Raw genomic sequence first — 6,714 nt, 5'->3', positions numbered from 1 at the left:
GCCCTTCAGGCCCTGGGAGCACCTGTCTGGGGTGGCTAGGTAGTGTGGACAGCTCTGGGCTTTCATGTCATAAAGCTAACAGGTGTCTGCTGCAAAAAAGCAGCAGAAACTATTAGCAGTTTTTGTCAGCCCACTAATTTGGGCATTTGTAGCATGACAGATCGTATACTGTGCTGGCCACAGCAGCCTTACCTGGGGCCTTCCAGGGCTGCAGCCATGGCAGGAAGCCTGGCTGTGAGCTGAAGTGTGGCTCTGGCTGGCCAGGCTCTGGTTCTGAGTGATGTGCACTGCCACTACATGTGCCACCCCCCTTTTTTGGCATGGGTTTTTGTGACCCTGGGATCTCCTGGGATCAAACATCTGCCCCCACTCCACATTGCAAAATAACAGCATGGGAAACACTTGTATGTACAGTGTGTGACACTGCAGATGCATCTGCGGCTCCATATATCACATGTCCACGCTCATCTGGACGCACCCTTTCTGTTTCTCAAACACTCGTTCAGCTCTTCACTGCCCCCTGAAGGTGATACTTTATTTACTGTCTTTTAAAAAAAATTAAATATGGTATTTGGCATATTAACATTTTATAAATGGAAAATGTACAACAGATTTGTGTTCAATGTGGCTTTTTTTAATGTACTGTTTATTTTAATTTTAATCTCCATGGATGTTAACTGATGCTTTTAAGTTAAAAGCTCAACTCCAAAAGAGAAGAGAATCAATAAAATACAAGTTTAAGTTCATGAACCTGATAGATATTTGTGGTAGCACTTCTCTGTGCTACATTATGTGCTAGGTGCTGTCCAAGCAGAAACCAAATCATGCAGTCTTTTCTGAGAAACAAACCCATATAAGGTGAGAGGACGGTCCAATAAATATAAGTAGCATATATTAAAATATGCATATACTTAAACCAACTTTTAAAAAAGCAGTTAGTGAATTTGGGGGGTTTTAACTCTGTGGGCTGGATTCAAAAAAAGATTTGGGTCAAAGGTCAATGTTTTCTGGCAGTGGGCTGGAACGACCCAGCTCAGGCCTGAGACAGGTTGGTACTAGGACCCAGCTACCTCCACCACTACTTCACCCTGCCAACCAGCTGCAGGGCTGCACAGGCAGAGTCTCCTCCTCTGCCAAAGTCTCCATCTCCAGACTGCAGCACTCCTTGAGCACTGCCTCCCGGCTGCCAAAGCCATGGCTCCACAGGCCAGATCCAAAGTGTTAGTGGGCTGTAGGTTGTCAACACTTGATTTAAGTGATTAAATGCTACAGTCTGCAGCACTTGGTTATCTTATAGAAACCCCAGTCCCAAGTTAACTGCCTAGGCTCCCCCTACAAGTTTATAAGCAGAGTTGGGCACCCAAGAATGGACTCCACAAAAGCCAGCATATGAGCTATAATTTGGAAACACTGAAGACAGGATTGTGCCCTAAGTTCCAGAGAAGGACAGGACTTAGAAATCTTACTCCAAGTTGTGGTGAAATGGCTACCTAATCATATTTCATAACTCTGAATCTTCTTTTTGGATTCGGTGTCTAAATCGATGCTCACAAAGGATGACTGGAGGAAGAAAAGAAGATGAGGCTACAACTTGTTCTTCATCCAGTAGTTCAGTGGCTTGATGCTCTCCTCAGTTTGAAGGGGTTCAAACCCACATCTTCTACCTCCCAGGTATATTCCCCATCACCCGATTAAATGTTATGATGAGTGGGGGCACTGTCCACCCTTCCAGTTAAACAGCAAATGTATTACAAAGTCTGTAAGTCAGAGAGAAAGGAAGGAGGAGGCTGTAGCCTTATGACATGGGTATTCACCTAGAAGGGAGGAATTCCAGGTTCTGATTTCTACATCAAGGACTGTTTATGCTTTTGTATCCAATTACTTAATGCAAAATGCAATAAACCATGTAATCAACATGTACTAATGAAATAAAAAATTTGTCTGACAACTGAAGTGAGACAAATGTGATGTCTGTCCACAACTTTAGTGTGACCAGATAGCATTGTATTTAGAACAATCCAATTAACTATTACAGAGAATTTACTAATTCATTAAATCGGACAGCCATGAAACATTTGACTTATGTAGGAGGTTTGCCTTGGCTGATTTTTTTTTTTATATCTGTTGTTTGTAAGAGTTGCTGAAAACTGTTGCTAAGACATCAGCATTTATTTCCGCTTTAGAATTCTGCTACTAATTTGTAATGGAAAAGTAAATGTATTCTGAACATCAGGTTGCTCTAGACAGACAAAGAATATATTTTCAGAGGAGCTTTATAGGTCTTTTTAATAGACTTTGAGCAAGAACATGGGTGCCTACAGACATTCAGGGCCCTGGTCTAACTCATGGCACCTTACATGCCCTAAAGGACCCACTGATTCTTTTGAAATTCTAGCCATATTGAATAATGTACTGTATTTACTCAATTTCAAGATGAGATTATTTTTTTTGTCATGGGGAAAACAAAGTAGCATTTTAGCATCAAGCAATAGACTGATCCAGGAGCTGTGGGGAGAGACAGTACAGGGAGCCTGGCTGGGCCAGGGACAACATCAACCACATGCAGATTATTGCTTCCAGCATTTGCTCCCCACCTCTTTCCCTCCCTTTGCCTTCCTTGCTGGTAGGGAGCCGGGCTGAGAAGGAGGAATCTGTGCACTGCTGCTGTGGTCTCCAGCCAGCCAGCCTCCCTGCATGGTGGCTCCCTGCAGCTCCCAGCTACAGTAGTCTGGCTCTCAGCTGGAGTAGGCATGGGGGAGCTCCAGAGCTGTTCCTGCTCCATGTGCAGGGAGCAGCTGTGGCAGCACAGAGATTCCTCCTAACCTGCTCCTGATCAGGAGAGGTGAGGGAGGGAAACCAGGCAGGGAAGAAGGAACTGTAGCATGAGTGGCTGTAGGGTTCCCCCTGCATCCAGATCAGAGAAGAGGCAGCAGAAGGTGGGAGAGTCAGGGAGGCAAGTGAGAGAAGGCAGGTGATGGGGAGAGAAGTAGAGGGAGGTGGGTCAGCCTCCCTGCCCCTGCTTCCCCCCCACTCCACAATCCTGTACTCCTGCCCTTGCTTCTCCCCCACTTCCTCCCTTCCCTGGTTTTCTTCTGCCTGCCCCACTTCAACTCTCAAGCCTCTACTTTCCCTATCACCTGCACCTTTGCTGCTGCTTTCCTGTCACACCAACAATTAATTGTACTCTCAAAATTGGATTATGAATTGAAGGCCCTTTAAAAAAAAATGGCTCTTTTATACCACCTGTCTTTAATTATGCCTATATTAAAGACAGGTGGTAATATAGGCATAATTATAGGCCTAACCTATATTATTTCCACAGAAATATTGATTTTGCAGTTAAAAGGTAATAAAATCTAAGCACCTTATAAAGATTGATTTTAAATGTTTTTTGTCACATGATGATAGCCATTTTAGGTTTGTTTTTATGCTGCTGAATATGCTTGCCCAGACAGTCACAGCTCATAGCTTACCATAAAAAAAAAACATTAAGGAGAAGTTACTTAATTTACAGTGACCTTGCAGGTCCAAGTACACATTCCACAGAGAGTATGCATGTGTTTCATGTATTTAGGCTTGGAAATTTCCTTGGCTTACAGGGCCCCTCCAGTGCATACACCCCTACTGCTCCTTATGCATTGCTCCAAAGACATAAAAGGATCTGAAAGTAAAATGCTTCAGTTTCCTCTCAACCACAAAATGCCAGGAATGGTAGTAGTGAGGGCATAGGTTACAGAATATTTAAAGAGACAATGCATATAGGTGGCATTCAAACACTGACCCTCCATTCAGAGGCAGGGTCCTGAAATCTCGGGCAATAGCAAATGAAGTCCTGCTTTGCTGACTATAACTTCTGCTTTTTAGAAATTGCATAGTATTTTGTGAATATATTGCTAAATACTTTGCAGATGTCTAATATGGATACATTTTTCAACAGTGCTGCTGATGCTACTTGTAGAAGGATCCACTTTGGCTATTCTGTAGCCTGATTTCTGCCCAAAGATCCATTGAGAAAGTCTGTGGGTGGAGATGGCTGTGATAATCATCTTCTACTATGACTACAAACACCTGGTGAGATGACATACATAGTTTTTCCATTTGCTCCAGCCCTTTGCAAGGGCTTTGTCAGGGCTTTTTTTCACCTCCAGGGCAGGAGGGGATGCCTGCATCCTGGATGTAAGACATTTTCAGGAAAATACCATAACATGGATTTGTTGGTTTATATGAAATTCTGTATTACCTTTGGCATGAATTTGGAGCATATCCTTAAGTTTACCTGTCTAGATGGAAAATGCATGAGGGGAATCTGCCATCAGGGCAGACTTTTTTAAAGCTTTAGTATAGGAGATGAGGAAAAGCAAGGAGGGCAAGCTGATATGGCTGCTGGTGAACCTTGATCTGTCTTTGGGATAGTTGCTGCTTCTTCAACCTAGGAATAGATTGCTAGTGGCCAAAGGGAAAGAAAAACTAACTCTAGTGAATTAACTAAGTGAAGGAACTAAGTAAAGTTAAAGCCTGTGTTCTGCAAGCTGACAACAAGAACCTCTGTCTCAACTCAAGAAATGGTTCAGAGGAACTGAGATACAGTAGGAGCACTCCACCCTTTCAGCCCTCAGTGAGATGCAGCAGGGTGCATGCATGTTGCATGGGTACTACTAGTTAAAAAATCTCCAAGTCAAGCACAGGAAGTGTGGACATACGCAGAGTGGAATGTGCATACAGACAACTCAAGAATAAGAGTTCCTTGCGTTGCACCAATTTTTTTTTTAACTAAACACCAGGAAAGAGGCCAGCTTGACAGGGCGCTTTAAAAAAACAACTGTCACCTTCTGCACTTTGTGGATGTGAACAGAATTACACTAAAATGGCCTCTGAAAGGTGTCTTTTGTGTTCAGAAAATGAGTGCCATTGTGTAATATGCAATAGCAAAAAGTCACAGGACACATTTCCAGAGTTTAACATTGGAACTGATCCTTCTTTACAGAATAGCTCCCTTCTACCACTTGGGCACTTACTCTGCAAGTGTAACGAATCTTAGTGATGTAAATTACTGACCCCCCCCCCACCCCACACACACACACACACACACACACACACCTCCACTTTGAGGCTCCTTTATCTTGCCAAAATGTTATAAATGAGGAACGTCTTAGACTGAATTTAGTACAAGTCTCACCAGTGATAATATTCAGAAGGTCCTGCAAATCTAGTAAAGAACTATGCTCTTTGTAGCAGTAAATTTAAAATGTGGGTAATGATAGCAGCGAAGATGTGGTAGCATGGACTTCAGAATAGCCTAGCTGTCCAGTATCCAGGTTCATACATGCTGAAGCGTGTGCTGCCACCTGTTCAGTGCTATTGTTAACTGAACCAGCTAAATTAAAACTAGCTAGGGTATACTTACCCATGCTGAAATCACATCTCCTGACTGCAAAGACAGTTGTGTCCAGAATCCTTTATTGCCAGCTGCAGGTCAGGAGAAGGATTCAAATTTTTTTGTGTTTCTGTATGACACTGCTACTTAAAGTGCAATCTCATGTGAAGAAGCCCTGACAAGTGAAGCTTTGCTGCCTGCTGACTTGTGGTTCTGGGTGGGGGGAAGGGGAGGGAGGCCTATATCAGGGTAGGGTTTTACATTTAGTCATCAGTGGTGGTGACTACTAAAATCATTACTATATTTCTTTATGCTGTCTGTAGGTGGTATTTCATTACCAGCAGAGAAGGAGAGATTTGAAAACTGCCATGGTTTCGGAGAAACACTGTCAGGGTTGGAAATTCCATTCCCTCCTGAACTATAGTCACAGAGGCACATCTCCAATTAGGGAAAAGGAAAGAGAAAGAAAATTAAAATTTTAAGGTGAGAGCCAACACCCAGATGTCAAAAGGTTCAACTGTATGATTAGCCATGAACAGGGTTATCTGATAAATCAGGAGTTTATTTTTCTTTTGTTTGGTAGTTCTGTATGTTTGGGTTTTAATAAATAAATTGGGCATGACTTCCCAGGATAAACACTTTTGTCCATTAAAGGCAGACAAACAGTTAATTTAAAATAATATCAGCGAGCACATCTGCCCTCATCTTTGCCATTATTGGTTTTATTTAATATTCCTTATGTTTTTTAATGTTGCTTTATGAAAGCCCAACATAATCAGTAGAAACAGACTTACAATAGCATGTAAATTAACATACAGGTGGACATGCAAATTAACATACAGAAAGGCCTGTCAAATACATAAACAAATGGAAGAGATGAACACTTTTCACATCAAACTCTTTTAATAGAAGTATGTAAAAAACTGAGACACAAGTGTATTTTTAATCTGCAACTTTTCTTTTTAAAGGGGCTCTTTATTAATAGACAGGCTTCTTTCAGTTTTGTATTAGGGGGAAAGAATGTGCTGTATTTACCTGAATTCAAGATGATTTTGAATTGTAGAAGACCTGCCAATAAATATATCTTATACATGAAAAATGATAACACATTTTTAATTTTCAATGTATAGAATCTAATTATTGAAGGGTCATTTAAAATTTGTTCCCCTGCCTCCACTGTTGTGGCAGGAAAAGTGGCAGCATGGGGGTAATGGGCCAGACCTCTGTCCCTTGCTGTCCCTACCTGTCCCTTGTCCCCCATTCCTGTGCCTGTTCCCCCTGCTTCCTGTATTTCCTGCCGCTTGCCCCTCCCCAGTGCCTGCTCCCCTCTGTTGCCTGCC

The 6,714-nt window shown here is 42.4% G+C and overlaps 1 long non-coding RNA gene across 1 annotated transcript; it reads left to right on the top strand.

Moving 5' to 3' along the window:
- Positions 1-1,287: 1,287 nt before the first annotated feature.
- Positions 1,288-6,441, top strand: LOC109285445 (uncharacterized). The gene is made up of 3 exons (XR_002093184.2): positions 1,288-1,671; positions 3,938-4,071; positions 5,698-6,441. It is a non-coding gene; the product is annotated as an uncharacterized LOC109285445 (long non-coding RNA).
- Positions 6,442-6,714: the final 273 nt, after the last annotated feature.

Source organism: Alligator mississippiensis, chromosome 2, assembly GCF_030867095.1.
Source record: "Alligator mississippiensis isolate rAllMis1 chromosome 2, rAllMis1, whole genome shotgun sequence".
Taxonomy (NCBI): domain Eukaryota; kingdom Metazoa; phylum Chordata; order Crocodylia; family Alligatoridae; genus Alligator; species Alligator mississippiensis.
Note: the sequence above shows the minus strand (reverse complement) of the source record. Positions and strands in the feature narration are given on the sequence as shown.